We start from the raw sequence: 15,242 nt of genomic DNA on the forward strand, positions 1-15,242 counted from the left end.
CTGCACTTGACATTGGCTTGGAAAGAAAAAATTATTTCTCTTCAATGGAGTCTCATGGGGTAGGGGTGGGGTGGGGGTGGAGGGTGGGGGGGTGGGGGTGGGATGGGGTATTAACCAGTCTCTGGGGGAGGCCCCATGCCACATAGTGATTAGACAACACAAAACAGACTCAGCGAGTTTTTTGTAGACTTTTTGTCTCTTACTGCTTTGTTTAGGCAGTTTCTGTCATTTGGGCTTTTTATTGTATGTTTTGGTTTCCAATTCAGTGTGTGGGATGTGTTGTATGTGTGTGTGTTATGAGTGTTTTACATTTATTTTTTGCCTGTTTTCTTTTTTTAATTTTATTTTCTTGGATATTTTATGATTTTACATTTCAAATGTTAAACCCTTTCCCCTCTCTCCTATACCCCCTCCCCCTGCTTCTATGAGGATGATCCTACTCTCACCCACCCACTCCAACCTCAACGCCCTGGCATTCCCCTACATTGGGGACCTTCACAGGACCAAGGAGTTTTCCTCCTACTGACTCTGGACAGTGCCATCCTCTGCTACATAGGTGGCTGGAGTCACAGATCCCTCCATGTGTACTTATGGGTTGGAGGTTTAGTCTCTGGGAGCTCTGGTGGGGTCTGGTTGGTTGATATTGTTCTTCCTATGGGGTACTGAACCCTTCAGCTCCTTCAGTCTTTTCCTCTAACTCCTCCATTGGGGTCCCCTTGTTCAGTCCCATGGTTAGCTGCAAGCATCCTCATCTGTATCAGTAGGGCTCTGGCAGAGCCTCTCAGGAGACACCCATATCTGGCTCCTGTCAGCAAGCACTTCTTGGCATCAGCAATAGTGACTGGGTTTGGTGTCTGTATATGGGATGGATCCCCAGGTGTGGAAGTCTCTGGATGACCTTTTCTTCAGTCCCTGCATGACCTTTTCTTCAGTCCCTGCTCCACTTTTTGTTCCTGTATTTTCTCCTGTGAGTGTTTTGTTCTCCCTTCTAAGAAGGACTGAAGAATCCACATTTTGGTCTTCCTTCTTCTTGGGCTTCATATGATCTGTGAATTTTTTTCTTAGGTATTCCAAGTTTTTGGGCTAATATCCACTTATCAGTGAGTGTATACCATGTGTGTTCTTTTGTGACAGGGTTACCACACTCAGGATGATATTGCCTAATTCCATCCATTTGCCTAAGAATTTCATGTAATGTTGCTTGTTTTAATAGCTTTTTTAAGTAGTACTCCATTGTGTAGATGTACCACATTTTCTGTATCCATTCCTCTGTTGAAGGACACCTGGGGTTCTTTCCAGCTTCTGGCTATTATAAATAAGGCTGCTATGAACATAGTGGAGCATGTGTCCTTCAACGTCCTATATGTTGGATTCGCATTTGCTTTTTGAGATATGCCCAGGAGAGGTATAGCTGGGTCCTCAGGTAGTACCAATTTTCTGAGGAACTGCTGGACTGATGTCCAGAGTGGTTGTACCAGCTTGCAATCCCACCAACAATGGAGGAGTGTTCCTCTTTCTCCACATCCTCGCCAGCATCTACCACGTGAGTTTTTGGTCTTAGCCATTCTGACTGGTATGAATGAGATGGTATCTCAAGGTTGTTTGATTTTTTGATCTTATTTCCCTGATGACTAATTTGCGTCTAAAGTTGAACATTTCTTTAGGTGCTTCTCAGCCATTCAGTCCATTCCTCAGTTGAGAATTCATTGTTTAGCTCTGTGCCCCAGTTTTTAATAGGATTATTTGATTAGCTGGAATCTAACTTCTTGAGTTCTTTGTATACATGAGATATTAGCCCATTATTGGAGGCTAATTGGTAAAGACCCTTTTGTTCTATTGACAGTGTCTTTTGCCTTACACAGGCTTTGCAATTTTATGAGGTCCCATTTCTTGTTTCTTGATCTTAATTTGCATAAGTCCATTGGTGTTCTGTTCATTGGAAAATTTCCCTGTTTATCCTATCCATGCTCAGGGATCTTCCAACTTTCTCTTCTATTATGTTTCATTGTACAGTATCTGATTCTATGTGGAGGGTCTTTGATCCACTTGACTTGAGCTTTGTACAAGGAGATAAGAATGGGTCAATTTAGGGGTTGGGGGTTTAGCTCAGTGTGTAGAGCGCTGTATCCCCTGACCTCCTTTTTGTTGTCTGATTGTTGCCAAGGCCCCAGTTTTAATAGGATTATTTGTTAGGTCCCATTATCCAATTGAAAAAAAAAAAGAACCAAAAAAAAAATTTCCCCCTGTAAAGATTTCTTTCTAGGTCAATTTGCATTTTTTGTGAGATGCACAAGGAGACAAGAAATCAATTTGCTTCTTCTATGCTAACATCCAGTTGAACCAGCACCATTTGTTGAAAATGCTGTCTTTTTTCCACTGGACAATTTTAGCTCCTTTGTCAAAGATCAAGTGACCATAGGTGTGTGGGTTCACTTCTGGGTCTTCAATTCTATTCCACTGATCTACCTTTATGTCTCTGTGCCAATACCATGCATTTTTCTTTTTTAAAAATCATGATTGCTCTGTAATACAGCTTGAAGTCAAGGATGGTGATTCTTTTATTGTTGAGAATAGTTTTCACTATCCTGGGTTTTTTGCTTTTCCAAATGAATTTGCAAATTGCTCTAATTCTATATAAGAATTGAGTTGGAATTTTGCTGGGGATTTGCATTGAATCTGTAGATTGCTTTCAGGGCCATTTTTACAATATTAAAGTCACACCCAGGTACTTTATGTTATTTGTGACTATTGTGAAGGGTGTCATTTCCCAAATTTCTTTCTTAGCCTGTTTTATCTTTGTTTGAGTTAATTTTGTTCTCAGTCAATTTGCTGAAGTTGTTTATAGGTCTTAGTAGTTCTCTGGTGGAATTTTGGGGTCACATAAGTATACAATCATATCATCTGTAAATAGTGATATTTTAACTTCTTCCTTTCCAATTCGTATTACTTTGACCTCCTTTTGTTGTCTGATTGTTCTGGATAGGACTTCAAGTACTATAATAAGTAGGGAGAGAGTGGACAGCCTTGTCTAGTCCCTGATTTTAGTGGGATTGCTTCAAGTTTCTCTCCATTTAGTTTAATGTTAGCTACTGGTTTGCTGTATATTGTTTTTACTATTTTAGGTATGAGCCTTGAATTCCTTGTCTTTCCAGGACTTTTATCATGAAGGGGTGTTGAATTTTGTCAAATGATTTCTCGGCATCTAATGAAATGATAATGTTGGTTTTTTTTTAATTGAATTTGTTTATATAGTAGATTACATTGATAGATTTCCATAAGTTGAACCATCCCTGCATCTCTGGGATGAAGCTTACTTGATCATGATGGATGATCACTTTGATGTGTTCTTGGTTTTGGTTTCCAAGAATTTTATTGAGTTTTTTATATGGATATTCAAAGGGAAATTATTCTGAAGTTTTCTTCGTTTGTCGGGTCTTTGTGTGGTTTAGGTATAAGTATAATTGTGGCTTAATGAAGGAATTTGGTAGTGCTCTGTCTGTTTCTATTTTGTGGAATAGTTTGGACAGTATTGGTATGAGGTCTTCTATGAAGGTCTGATAGAATTCTGCACTGAACCCATCTGGACCTGGGCTCTTTTTGGTTGGGAGACTTTTAATAACTGCTTCTATTTCTTTAGGAGTTATGGGGTTGTTTAAATGGTTTATCTATTTCTGATTTAACTTCAGTACCTGGTATCTATCTAGAAAATTGTCTATTTCCTCCAGATTTTCCAGTTTTGTTGAATATAGGCTTTTGTAGTAGGATCTGATGATTTTTCAAATTTCCCTAGATTCTGTTGTTATGTATCCCTTTTCATTTCTGATTTTGTTAATTTGGATACTCTCTCTGTGACCTCTGGTTAGTCTGGCTAAGGGTTTATCTATCATGTTGATTTTCTCAAAGAACCAGCTCCTGGTTTTGTTGATTCATTGTATAGTCCTTTTCATTTCTACTTGGTTGATTTCAGCCCTCAGTATGAATATTTGATGAGAGAGTGGTGTTGAAATCTCCTACTATTATTGTGTGAGGGCTAATTGTATTTTGAGCTTTAGTAAGTTTTCTCTTATGAATGTAGGTGTCCTTGCATTTGGAGCATACATATTTAGGATTCAGTGTTCATCTTGCTGTATTTTTCCTTTGATGAATATGAAGTGTCCTTCCTTATCTTTTTTGATAACTTTTGGTTGAAAATTGATTTTATTTGATACTAGAATGGCTGTTCCGGCCTGTTTCTTCGGACCATTTACTTGGAAAGTTGTTTACTAGCTTTTTACTCTGAGATAGTTTCTCTCTTTGTGTCTAAGGTGTATTTCCTGTATGCAGCAAAATGCTGTGTTCTCTTGACATATCCAGTCAGTTACTCTATGTATTTTTATTGGGGAATTGAGACCATTGATGTTAAGAGATATTAAGGATTAGTGATTGTATTTTCCTGCTATTTTTGTTGTTAGAGGTGGTATTATGTTTTTGTGTTTCTCTTTTTGATTTTGTTGCAAGGAGAATACTTTCTTGCTTTTTCTTTTTTTCTTTTTCTTTTTCTTTTCTTTTTTTTTTTTCGGAGCTGGGGACCGAACCCAGGGCCTTGCGCTTGCAAGGCAAGCGCTCTACCGCTGAGCTAAATCCCCAACCCCTTTCTTGCTTTTTCTAGGTTGTAATTTCCCTCCTTGTGTTGGAGTTTTCCATCTATTATCCTTTGTAGGGCTGGATTTGTAGAAAGATATTGTACAAATTTTGTTTTGTCTTGGAATATCTTGGTTTCTCCATGTATATTAATTGAGAGTTTTGCTGGATATAGTAGCCTGGGCTGGCATTTGTGTTCTCTTAGGGGCTGTATGACATCTGTCCAGGATCTCTGGCTTTCATAGTCTTTGTTGAGAAAACTGGTGTAATTCTGGTAGGTCTGCCTTTATATGTTACTTGACCCTTTTCCCTTTAATATTCTTTCTTTGCTTTGTGTATTTGATGTTTTGACTATTATGTGACAGGAGGAATTTCTTTTCTGGTCCAATCTATTTGGAGTTCTGTAGGTTTCTTGTATTTTCATGGGCACCTCTTCCTTTAGGTTACGGAAGTTTTCTTCTATAATTTTGTTGAAGATATTTATTGGCGCTTTGAGTTGGGAATCTTCGGTCTCTTCTATACCTATTATTCTTAGGTTTTCTCTTCTCATTGTGTCCTGTATTTCCTGGATGTTTTGGGTTAGAAGCTTTTTGCTTTTTGCATTTTCTTTAACTATTGGGTCAATGTTTTCTATGGTATCTTCTGCTCCTCAGATTCTCTCTTCTATCTCTTGTATTCTGTTGGTGATGCTTGTGTCTGAGACTCCTGATCTCTTTCCTAGGTTTTCTATCTCCAAGGTTGTCTTCTTTTGTGATTTCTTTTTTGTTTCTATTTCCATTTTTAGATCCTGAATGGTTTTGTTCAATCTCTTCACATGTTTAGTTGTGTTTTCCTTGTAATTTTTCACGGGGTTTTTGTGTTTCCTCTATACGGCTTCTACTTGCTTACCTGTGTTTTCCTGTATTTTTTTAAGGGAGTTATTTATGTCCTTCTTAAAGTCCTCTATCATGATCATTAAAGGTGATCCAAATCTTGTTTTTCAGGTGTGTCAGAATATCGGTTATTTGCTGTGTTGGGAGAACTGGGTTCTGATGATGCCAAGTAGTCTAGGTTTCTGTTGCTTAGGTCCTTGTGTTTGTCTCTTGCCATCAGGTTGTCTCTGATGTTAGTTGGTCTTGCTGTCTCTGACTGGATCTTGTCCCTCCTTTGGGCCCATGAACCTGTGAGCCTGTAATCTTAGGAGTGAGAGCACTCCTGACAGACCAGCTCTCTCAGGGCAGGTTTTGGGTCAGAGAGCTGTGGGACAGCCCCAGTTCTGGGAACAGATGGAGACAGGAAGGATCCATGGCTGCCCGGTGGCTCCTGTGCCCTGTGTGTTCCTGGAGTGTATATCCTTGGACAGTCACTGGGGAGAAAGCGGGGTCCAACCTATGTGCTGTGAACTTAGGAGGGTGACTGTTCTTGGCAGATCAGCTCTGTGCAGGCAGGTTCTGTGTCCCATGGCTCTGAAGCATCCATCCCCAGCTCTGGGCACAGATGAGACTGGAAGGGTCTTGGCCCAGGCTTCGGAGCCCTGTGCACTTCTGGCGGTTCTCTCTTTGAACAATCAGTAGAGAGAAAACAGGGTCCTACCTGTGGGCTGTGGGCTTTGGAGGGAGAGTACGCCTTTGCCTGTTTTCTAAAGAGAGAAAAAATAATAAAAAATCAAAAGAATAAAGGATATTTATGTTTCCTTACAAATAAAGACATAGCTACAGGAAATTTATAAGTATTTACCATGGGCCAGGGTTTAGGGTGAGGCATGGGGGTGAGCCAAATGTTTTCCTTCTCTAATTGGTAAAGTGATTTTTTAACAAAAAAAAAAGTGAAACTGATTATAAATGTAAGAAACTGGCCTCTTAGGATTGGCAGTAGACCAATATTTACTGTAATTCTTAATTTCCCTCCTTGATTACTTAAATTGTCATAAATCAAACACCAAGAAGCACGAGGAAGGAGGAAGCCTGTGTCTAAAATAATCTCTACTTAGAATCAGGCTTACAAACTAAAATGAGCTGCAGCGAAAATAAGCTTTCACTGTGTATTAGGAAGGCAGAGGGCTGTTGCTACAGCAAAAGCCTAGATGCTGAAAACGTCATTCAAGGAGAAGCAAAAAGGGGACCAATGTGCACTGTAAACCTGGGTTTAAACCAGCGGCCTTCTGGGAAAACTTTAAGCAGTGCAGGCCCTGGTTTCCTACACAGATTTGCTCTTTATTTATTTTCCTGGTCTCTCATAAAAAGACCCAAAGGAGCTCTCTAAATTTACTAACACTGTCTCTGTTCTGGTTCATTACCTCTGGCTCTCCTACCACATTGCTATTTGCATTTCCTTCACAGCACTCCTGCCTGCCAGGGTCATTGCCTGCTAAGGGTATCCGAGATGCTGGCATGTGCCCAGTGATGACTGTTGAAATAAAAAGGGATGGTGGCAGCTTTACATTACCGAGACTGTTCAACGCTCCCTCCGTCAGGTGATCCAAGTTGATTTCAAAAGCAAGAAGCCATGCTGATAGCCTTTACCTTTGATACAATACAGGAAAACGACACTTTGTCTCTACCTACGATGGGTGCCCGAGCCGTAACACATTCTAAACAGGTAAGGTAAATCTAAGTTTGGAGAAGCCTTCTTTTTAATACTGACCTTGAAAGCACCAAGGTCATCAAGTCAGAGAAAGTCTAATAAACACAGTGAGGGAGAGCCTGAGGCAACCCAACAACTAAGTGGGTGTGGCACCGTGGATGGGATCCAGGAGAAGAACAAGAACTTTAGGTAAAAACCAACAGAACAAAACTGAATGGAAACATGGTCTTTTAGTGAATAATACCATAGCATACTTGTTAATAACACAGGAAGCCAGGTGGGGGCCCACAACAACCCTCTGTACTAGCTTCATAATTTTTTATGGAACTAAGGTTAATTCCATCAAAATAAATTTATTTCAAAAACAGTGGTAGTAAAAACAGACACAGGTAAAAGGTTCACATGTGTCTCTTACTACTTCAACAATTTTCAACTGTTACGAATTTGGCTCAGCTCTCTCAGTAGTAAAAATATTTAAAAGCATATGCTTATTACAGAAATAAATTATAATCTGTGTTCTGACACCCACATCTATTGCAAAGATGCAATGAGTTGCTTGGCAAACACTAATTTTAATGAATTAATTAGCTATGTATAACTAAAGACATTACTCACAAACTCCTGAGTGTCAGTAAGTTGCCAACCAGTTCTATATTTAAGCAAATTATACCATTACTTAAGGCCCCAGCTTGTCTTTAATTTTGGATATCACTGAGTTGCCAATAACAAAGTCACACAGATAGTTCTCAAAAGAGAACAGATGCAATGATAATTTGTAGAGCTATTATTGAAAGTAGGACCTTAGATTTTATGGGCCTTCTACCTGCTTTCAAGTCGTCTGACTTTGAAAAAATAAGCCAAGTACTGACTGTTCCCTTAGGACATTAATTTAATTTATAAAAAGTTGAGGTTATAGGAATTATTAACTGCACGGACTCTTGGGATCTTTTTTGTGTCTCAGTTTTCTCATCTTTAAATAGGACTTGCTATAACTTGATACAGCATAGAAGTTACAATGATGACAATTGGGACAATAAGGCATTACCTACTACCCATTGCTATACCTCAACACTAGAGACTTAGTCATTTTTAAAGCTAATGATCTTTAAAGTTTGCAGTTTCACAGTCTGGGGTTCAAAATTCGATGGGTGCATCTGTTGAGGACCTTGTGCTGTCATAAGATGATGGGAAAGACGAAGGACAAGAGTGAGACTTAGTGAGGGACAGTTTCACCTTATATAGATCCACTCAACAATAGCTTCCTCTAGAGTAATGGTTCTCGAGCTGTGGGTTAGGACCCCTTTGAGGGGTCGAATGAGCCTTTTATTGGGGTCTCATATCAGATATCCTGCATACTTACATTGTGATTCATAATAATAGTAGTAAAATTACAGTTATGAAATAGTAATGAAATAATTTTATGGTTGGAGTCACCACAGCATGAGGAACTGTATTAAAAGGTCACAGCATTAGAAACGTTGAAAACCACTACTTTGGAGAACCTTAATCACCTCTTAAAGGCCCCATCCCATACCACCACACAATCCTTACGCAAGTTTCAGAGATGACCAATCACATTTAAGCCTCAGCAGATATGCAAGGTTTGGGGGGAGGTAAGGTGTGTTTCAAGAGTACTAGATTGTATGTGAAAATACCAACATTGTCTGAAAAAAAAAACCAAAAGTCAAGGACCTCTGAGGCTGGGGAATGGCTTTATTGATAAAGCCTTGCTGCATAAGCTTGATGACCTGAGTTTTGATCACCAACACCCACGAGAAAAGCCATATACTTATAAACCCAGTACTGAGGGAGGGAGTTGAAATAGGCAGATCTTTGCAGTGTTCTGGCCAGAAAGCATCAGTGGATCAGCATAGAAATAGATAGATATGATGGATAGATGATAGATGGATGATGGATAGATGATAGATAGATAGATAGATAGATAGATAGATAGATAGATAGATAGATAGATAGATGATAGATAAGGTGAAAGCAATAAGAAAGACTGCCACTGCCAAACTCTGGTCTCTACACACAGGCACACATTCATGTGTCTACATGTACACAAAAACTCTTTTCCCAGGCTTTGGAAAGTTGTGGTGCATGGTGAAAATTTCATAAGAAGAGTCATTGATAATTGAGAAAATGAGATTTTTTTTTGGTCACAATTTATTTGTGGAATATTTCTGTGTTGACAGTGGTTTTACTAGACTTTGTGGAAATAGCAAATTAGGAGTTGTATATTATTGTGATCTTTTAGTAATTTTTAATTAGTAGAAAATACCATGTAGAATGTAGTCCACATTAAGTACATAAATTACATTTTGGATATAATTTCTATATGACCTCAACCTGCCAAAACCAGCAACTTTCCTTATGCATACACAAGTCCATCTATACTTCCTTTCCCAGGCTATAATGGAATCCCTAGCTTTCGATCTTCAGCCAACTTTCAAATGTTCGCCCTGAGGGAGAACAGTTTTGGAAACAGAGCAGCAAGTAACTTCTTCATTTCCCCCTTCCTCTTAACCATACGTTGGGACATTGGCATCCTTTACAGGTTCAAGTTAAGAAAAGAACCTTGAGAATTCACATCTGGGTTTTCTCACAGGAAAGACAGCATCTCTCTTCTGAGAGATGGGCACAGAAATCTTTGTCGTTATGGTACCTTCTCCAAAATTGACCATATAATCAGTTACAAAACAGGCCTCAACAGATACAGGAAGATAGAAATAATCCCATGCATCCTATCAGATCACCACGGACTAAGGCTGGTCTTCAATAACAACGATAACAACAGAAAGCCCACATATACATGGAAGTTGAACAATGATCTCCTGAACGAAAACTTGGTCAAGGAGAAAATAAAGAAAAAATTAAAGACTCCTTAGAATTTAATGAAAATGAAGATATAACATACCCAAACTTATGGGACACAATGAAAGCTGTGCTAAGAGGAAAACTCATAGCTCTGAGTGCCTGCAAAAAGAAACAGGAGAGAGCATATGTCAGCAGCTTGACAGCACACCTAAAAGCTCTAGAACAAAATCAGGAATGAAAAGGGAGACATAACAACAGAATCTGAAGAAATTTAAAAAAATCATCAGATCCTACTACAAAAGCCTATATTCAACAAAACTGGAAAATCTGGATGAAATATATAATTTTCTAGAAAGATACCAGGTACCAAAGTTAAATCAGGAACAAATAAACCATCTAAACAACCCCATAACTCCTAAAGAAATAGAAGCAGTTATTAAAAGTCTCCCAGCCAAAAAGAGCTCAGATTAGTGCAGAATTCTATCAGACCTTCATAGAAGACCTCATACCAATACTGTCCAAACTATTCCACAAAATAGAAACAGATGGAGCACTACCGAATTCCTTCTATGAAGCCACTCTTATACCAAAACCACACAAAGACCCAACAAAGAAAGAGAACTTCAGACCAATTTCCCTTATGAATATTGATGCAAAAATATTCAATAAAATTCTTGCAAACCAAATCCAAGAACACATCAAATATTCATTCACCATGATCAAAATTCATTTCAGTGATGCAGGGATGGTTTAATATACAGAAATCCATCAATGTAATTCATTATATAAACAAAGTCAAAGATAAGAACCACATGGTCATTTCATTAGATGCTGAGAAAGCATTTGATAAAATTCAACACCCCTTCATGATAAAAGTCCTTTCACTTGCTTGGTTAAAGTCAAGCCAAGTGATAGATATTTATGACAAGAACTTCAAGTCTCTGAAGAAAGAAATTGAGGAAGACCTCAGAAGATAGAAAGATCTCCCATGCTCATGGATTGGCAGGATTAATAGAGTAAAGATGGCCATTTTGCCAAAAGCAACCTACAGATTCAGTGCAATCCCCATTAAATTTCCTGCTCAATTCTTTTTTTTTGTTGTTGTTGCTTTTTATTATTATTATTATTATTAACTTGAGTATTTCTTATATACATTTCGAGTGTTATTCCCTTTCCTGGTTTCCGGGCAAACATCCCCCTCCCCCCTCCCCTTCCTTATGGGTGTTCCCCTCCCAACCCTCCCACCATTGCTGCCCTCTCCCCAACAGTCTAGTTCACTAGGGGTTCAGTCTTTCCTGCTCAATTCTTTATAGAGATAAATAAAGCAACTTGCAAATTCATTTGGAATAAAAAAATAAAGCCCAGGACAGGGAAAACTATACTCAACAATAAAAGAACTTCTGGGGGAATCACCATCTCTGACTTCAAGCAGTATTACAGAGCAATAGTCATAAAAACTGTATGGTATTGGTACAGAGACAGGCAGATAGATCAGTGGAACAGAATTTAAGATCCAGAAATGAACTCACACACCTATGGTCACTTGATCTTTGACAAAGGAGCTAAAACCATCTAATGGAAAAAAGAGCATTTTCAGCAAATGGTGCTGGTTCAACTGGAGGTCAACATGGAGAAGAATGCAAATTGATCCATTCTTATAGCTTTGTACAAAGCTTAAGTCCAAGTGGACCAAGGACCTCCATATCAAACCAGATACACTCAAACTAATAGAAGAAAAAGTGAGGAAGAGTTTCGAACACATGGGTACTGGAGAAAATTTCCTGAACAAACACCAATGGCTTATGCTCTAAGATCAAGAATTGACAAATGGGATCTCATAAAATTGCAAAGCTTCTGTAAGGCAAAGGACACTGTCATTAGGACAAAATGTCAACCAACAGATTGGGAAAAGATCTTTATCAATCCTACATCTGATAGAGGGCTAATATCCAAAATATGCAAAGAACTCAAGAAGTTAGACTGCAGGGAGCCAAATCACCCTATTAAAAATGGGGTACAGAACTAAACAAACATTCTCAGCTGAGGAATATTGAATGTCTGAAAAGCACCTAAAGAAATGTTCAACATCTTTAGTCATAAGGGAAATGCAAATCAAAACAGCCCTAAGATTCCACCTCACACCAGTGAGAATGGCTAAGATAAAATACTCAGGTGACAGCAGATGCTGGCAAGGATGTGGAGAAAGAGGAACACTTCCTCCATTGTTGGTGAGATTACAAGCTGTTTCAACCATTCTGGAAATTAGTCTGGAGGTTCCTCAGAAAATTGGACATTTCACTACCCGAGGACCCAGCTATACCTCTCCTGGGCATATACCCAAAAGATGCTCCAACATATAACAAGGACACATGTTCCACTATGTGCATAGCAGCCTTATTTATAATAGCCAGAAGCTGGAAAGAACCCAGATGCCCTTCAACAGAGGAATGGATTCAAATAATGTTGTACATCTACACAATGGAGTACTACTCAGCTATCAAAAACAATGACTTTATGAAATTCATAGGAAAATGGAATGAACTGGAAAATAGTATCCTGAGTGAGGTAACCCAATCACAGAAAAACCCACTTGCTATGCACTCATTAATAAGTGGATATTAGACCAAAAGCTCAAATTATCCAAGATGTAATCCACAGACCACAGGAAGCTCAAGAAGAAGGATGACCAAAATGCGCATGCTCCTACCCCTTCTTAAAAGGGGGAACAAAAATATCAGTAGGAGGGTATATGGAGGCAAAGTTTAGAGCAGAGACTGAAGGAACGGCCATTCAGAGCCTGCCCCACATGTGGCCCATGTATATTCAGCCACCAAAACTAGACAAGATTGATGAAGCTAGACAATGCATGCTGAAAGGGACCGGATAGATCTCTCCTGAGAGTCACATCCAGAGCATGTCAAATACAGAGATCAATGCTAGCAGCAAACCACTGAACTGAGAACAGGACCCTCTTTGGGGGAATTAGAGGAAGGATTGAAAGAGCTGAAGGGGCTTGCAACCCCATAAGGGCATCAATGCCAACCAACTAGAGCTTCCAGGGACTAAACCACTACCCAAAGACTATACATGAACTGACCCAGGGCTCCAACTGCATATGTAGCAGACAATAGCCTTGTTGGGGCACCAGTGGAAGGGGAAGTCCTTGCTCCTGCCAAGGTTGGACCCCCCAGTGCAGGGGACCCCCCAGTGTGGGTGGTGCTAAGGGGGGTCGATGTGGGGGATACCCTTATTGGGGAGGGGAAGGGGATGGAGGCTTATGAGCAGGAAACCGGGAAAGGGAATAATATTTGAAATGTAAATAAAGAAATATATCTAATAAAAATAAAATTTCAAAAATAAAAAAATAGAAATCTTTGTTGTTGTTGAAGATCCTGGATTCTTTGAAATGCAAAGACATACCTTCTGGTGAGAAAACATTTACGGTTATTGAAATCACCTCAAATGCATTGGGCTGAAATAAAAAGTAGTTGCCACTCCATCCGTGCAGTTTACAGGGATAAATATGAAATATTTTTCTTTGACAGTGTTTCCCTATGTATCCCTCGGTGGCCTGGAATTTGCTATGTATACCAGGCTAGCATTGAATTCATAGAGATGTACCTTCCATTGTCTCCTAAGTTCCAAAATTAAAGATGTGCTCTAGTACATCTGGCCTAAATAATATTCTTAAAAAACGTGTCATATCTGCCATTGTGAACAGGGGACATTTCACAAGGTCACACCCCTAGGTGTAAGACTGTAGGCAACTAATGGGTGCTGAGAGAAAGAGTATAAGTTTTCTTCAGAGAATATCCCTATAGGTTCTACAACCCATGTTGGTCAACGTTAAACACAGATAAATAAAAGCAACACTGAATGAACTCTGTGTGTGTGTGTGTGTGTGTGTGTGTGTGTGTGTGTGTGTGTGTGTGTGTATGTATGTATGTATGTCTTATTTAGGGTTTTACTTCTGGGAACAGACATCATGACCAAGGCAACTCTTATAAGGACCATATTATTTGGGGCTGGCTTACAGGCTTAGAGGTTCAGTCCATTATCATCATGGTGGGAGCATGGCAGCATCCAGGCAGGCATGGTGCTGGAAGAGCTGAATGTTCTACATCTTCATCTGAAGGCTGCTAGGAAAAGACTGGCTTCCATGTGGTTAGGAAGAGGGTTTCTTTGCCCAACCCCACAGTGACACACTTTCTCCAACAAAGCCACAACTCCTAGGAGTGCCATTCCCTGGGACAAGCATATTCAAACCATCACAATATGTATGCATGTATGTATGTTATGTGTGTATATATGTATGTATGTATGTATGTATGTATATGTGTGTATGTATGTATGCATGCATGTATGTACGTATGTACAACAATTTTATATTAAAGAAGAGGCCATAAGAGGGAGTGGGAGGTGGAGGGAGATGGGAATATAGGACTATAGTAACTATAGTACTCATGTATAAAATTCTAAAAAAAATTTAAATTAAAAATACCTGTCATATATTGAGAGATTATGAAATAATTTTCAAAATCTATTGAGTCTATTTTGATAGACATTGACTTTCTAAAGACATTCATTAGATAGCAACATTCTCCTTTTTTTACTTTAAGGAACATATTAACATATTAGTCGGGGTTCTCTACAAGAACAGAACTTACACAATGAACAAATATACACATATACAAACACACATAGATTCATAATTTATATATTTGTATTTTTATAATTATTCTATATATTAATTTATTAGAGTAGCTCTCAGGCAATAGTTTGGGTTATGGAATAGTGGCCGTTTCTGTCTCTAAAAACAAAGAGTCTGACAGTCATTCAGTCCAAAAGGCTGGCTGTCTCAGCAGTCCCAAGCTGAGCTGGAATCCCAAGGAATTCCTAGAGAGCTGCTCGTCCTGAGTCAGTGTTGGAATCCTGAAGAAGTAGGTTAGAACCTAGCAGGGAAAGAAAGCCACAGCCATAGGATAAATGAATTTGCCAAGGAAAGCGAAGGAAAACAGGCAGAAAGTAAACGTTCCTTTTTTTTTTCATGATCTTTTATGTGTGGCAGAAGTATGGCCCATATTTAGGCTGGGTCTTTCACCTAGAACAATCCAATGAAGAAGACCACCTATATACATGCCCAACTAGATAGCAACATTCTTAATGAATGCCTTTCAGGCTGGAACAAAAGGTTAATCGGGTTGTTTTAGAGAGCAGAATCATGATGTCTGGGGATGAGG

Source organism: Rattus rattus, chromosome 18 (genome assembly GCF_011064425.1).
Source record: "Rattus rattus isolate New Zealand chromosome 18, Rrattus_CSIRO_v1, whole genome shotgun sequence".
Lineage (NCBI taxonomy): Eukaryota > Metazoa > Chordata > Mammalia > Rodentia > Muridae > Rattus > Rattus rattus.